At 37.6% G+C, this 3397-nt stretch overlaps 1 pseudogene; it reads right to left on the bottom strand.

Moving 5' to 3' along the window:
• Positions 1–2413: 2413 nt before the first annotated feature.
• On the bottom strand, positions 2414–2945 carry LOC112588164 (uncharacterized; annotated as a pseudogene).
• Positions 2946–3397: the final 452 nt, after the last annotated feature.

Below are 3397 nucleotides of genomic sequence, written 5' to 3'. Positions count from 1 at the left end.
GTGCAAATATTTCATGTAATAAATAATACAATATACATGACGCTGACTGTGTGACACGAACATGTACATATATATTCATTGAAGCATCTGCGAAGTTTTATTCTACATAAAACGTTAGGAATCAATAAGTTCAAGTCAGACGAGTTAGATTCATGCAATAGATCACTTAAATCATGTTCACTGTGAATATTATTCGCTGTATAAAAGAATAGAAAGAAATTGTATGTATAATATAAATGATACATAAATCATTCTGGCAGTGATGGAATTCTTGGTCTTTTGGCGCACAAATAGATACTCTTCTATCTGTGTGAAGGGAGGAGCTCGGCTACATTCAACTTATAAGTAGTTTATAATATAAATGTTGCAATTTCGCACGATAAACTGTCTTCTTCCATTCCTTCAATATATGGCTATGGACGTCTAAACAGACATACCCTTATGTCAGTCTTCAGATAATGATAAATTAGAGTATGGATGTTACCATCCCAAACAAAGAGAAAGAGAAGAGAACTGACAAGAGTATACGGATAATACCATCCATCCAAGCAAAAATTGTTAAATTAAACTTGAACCATTCAACACGGCGGCATTCGCGGAATTATTACGATAAACTGAATGTAACTGAGCACACGTGGTTTGTTCTTCGCTGCACTGCTGAACTGGTGCAATAAGTTAGAGTGAGAAAAAATATATTTGTCTCATTCTAAATTATTGTACTAGTTCAGCAGTGCAGCTAAAAAGAAGAGAGCAACGGATAAAAAAATCTCTGTGTGCGTAGATGTACCAAAAGTCTAAAATTCCCATCACTGCTTTCTGGGTGAAATAAGTTAGGTTGTCCTTATGAAGAAATTTTACTTCTTAAGGAGAAATATTAAATCAAACTTACCTTTAAAGATATCACTGATATCTGATAATCCCCAACGTTGCAGAAGAAAATCCATAATGGTTATTCTTTATATTCATATCAGTTTTCAGTAGTAATAGAGCCGCAGTAGCACACAGCAGAGTCGTATGAGCCAGAATTCACAGTGAATTTGTAAACATACGACGTTAGAATATAATAACATTAGATAATAATTCCTATATATTTCGTTTTCTGCACTGGTAATATGGTAATAGTTACCAAACATTTCGTTGACTATACTACATCCTTTATTAATAGTTACTAAATATTTCATTATTTTAACTTCAGATGAAGGTAATATTTACTAGATATTTTATAAAGTAAAGTTTAATGATTTCATGACACTTACTAAATATTTAACAATAATCATCAAATATTTTATTACAAACATTAAATTTTGGTAGCTATTACTATTTTATCTAGTTGGTTCAACTTTGAACAAAAGTCGTTCACATTTCAGATTTATTAAATATTTGGTAATTAATATCAAATTTCATAATAGTTACCAAATATTCCGTCAAAATCTTTAACTAAATGCATTTTGTAAGTATTATCAGTCTCTTTTCTCAGTGCACGTAAAACCAGGCAAAGTGTAATAATACGCGAGATCTAACTTATAACTTTTGATACAGCTATTGCGGAAATTTTCAAAAATATCGGCCAGTAACAAGACATCAGTCTTCAGATACAAGTCGCTATATTCACTCAAGGTTTGAATGGAGAACCTCTACCAGATGTTCGCGGCGTGCGCGTAATCGCTCTCAGATACCGTGTCACCCGTCAACGAACTGTAAAATGACTCGCGTGGCGGTAAACACTGATCCTGCAGCCTGTCCGCGCAATCAAGATATTCGTACGGAAAGACACCCTTTCGCGTCAATAAATCAAAAATCCTTGTCGGATAAATTTGAAAATTCGGACTGAACAATTTTTAATTTATTATTGTTGAGAAAAGACGCCAATTTATCGAGACTAGAACTAAGAAATTTGTACGAATCGATAACCGCAATTGTACACAATTTTTTCATTTATTCCTACTATCCGTCATGTTTCCTACAGTCTTTGTAAATGAAATATATTTCTCTTTGGTTATCGGTAGTACAGTGATTGAACCTTCGAACGCGGTTGCTACATCTTTGATGATGAAGTGCGAATCATAACCGGATAAGTTGCGAAAGACCACGGGAATGCAATAATTGTCTTGGTAATTTAGATTGCAATTGGAATGTGCGGGACCTCTGTACCGTCCAGTCAGGTGGCAATGATCGGACACGCGTGTAACATCCTTTGCGAATGATTTCTCGCACACATGGCACAGCGTAGCGTTCCGAAATGTCTCCCACTATTCTTTCGACAAAGTTTCCATGGAGACATTTGCAGACAAAATATCCTTTACATGATATGCCAGTTCTTCAAGTTCTTTGACAAACCACGAGGTGTAATTCGGATCGCGACGACATCGATACGCGGATAACGACTCGTCGCAGGAACATCGCACGTAATACGCTATACTAAATACGCTATGATGTTGGTACGCATACGAACTCGTTTGTTTTTACCTCGGTGCCTTCTCCATGATGCATTCCAAGTCGACGTAAACTATAAACGGGACCCACTTCTTCCTGCAGTAGTTGGTGAAGCTGAGCCATTTGTTATCATCGTTTGGCAAGGTGATGGCGCAGTTATTCATTTTTTGACAGTCGACTGTGTGGCTCTCAAGCTTCTCGCTCGAGCTAAAGTAATGCAGACATCTGGAAAAACATTATTTGTTATTGGTATATGTCACATTATTCATTATACATTGCGTTCTTAGCATATAATTACCTGTCGCAAATATGTTTTTTGTGTTCCTTTTTGCTCAGTTGTGAACTGATGAGTCGGGACAAATTCTTAATCCACGCGAAGTGTCCGGTGTTGTCATTTCGCGGATCTGGGATATGCAGCAGGTTGACATGCTTCTCCATTTTCTGTTCCGTGAGACATATGGGCACGACCACGTTTCCTTCTTTCTTTGTCGCGTTGTCATATCTCTTCTCCACACTATGAATGTTGATCGAGATATTGTTCAACCGTTCAATGTCGTGCATATTCAACACCGATGTATGTGCAGGTACGAAGATTGACGATCTGCGTATTTGTCAGCTGGACATAACGCTGCAACCACCGCCCACGCGAAACATGCATTGTCCTTAGATTGCACGCTGATCACAGCTCGCTTCATTTTTATTTCGCGCGGTAATTCGATGCAACATCCCGCACGCATCGGTTTGTACTTGTTAATGTTAACGGTCAGATCGAGTATGCGTGAGAGTGCCCACCCGCTATCTCGTTCCTGGAATTCTTCCAAAGACGCTAAGGTAGGTTCGATAACATGCATCGCGAACTAATTGTCTAGATCGGATGTGGAAAAAAGTTCAACGTTCCTCATATTGATGTTCTTGTTCGCACGTTTATTACCCACCACAAATTCACCGTTGAACACAGTATTCA

The sequence above is a fragment of the Harpegnathos saltator genome, unplaced genomic scaffold (assembly GCF_003227715.2).
Source record: "Harpegnathos saltator strain DR-91 unplaced genomic scaffold, Hsal_v8.6 scaffold166, whole genome shotgun sequence".
NCBI classification, from domain to species: Eukaryota; Metazoa; Arthropoda; class Insecta; order Hymenoptera; family Formicidae; genus Harpegnathos; species Harpegnathos saltator.
Note: the sequence above shows the minus strand (reverse complement) of the source record. Positions and strands in the feature narration are given on the sequence as shown.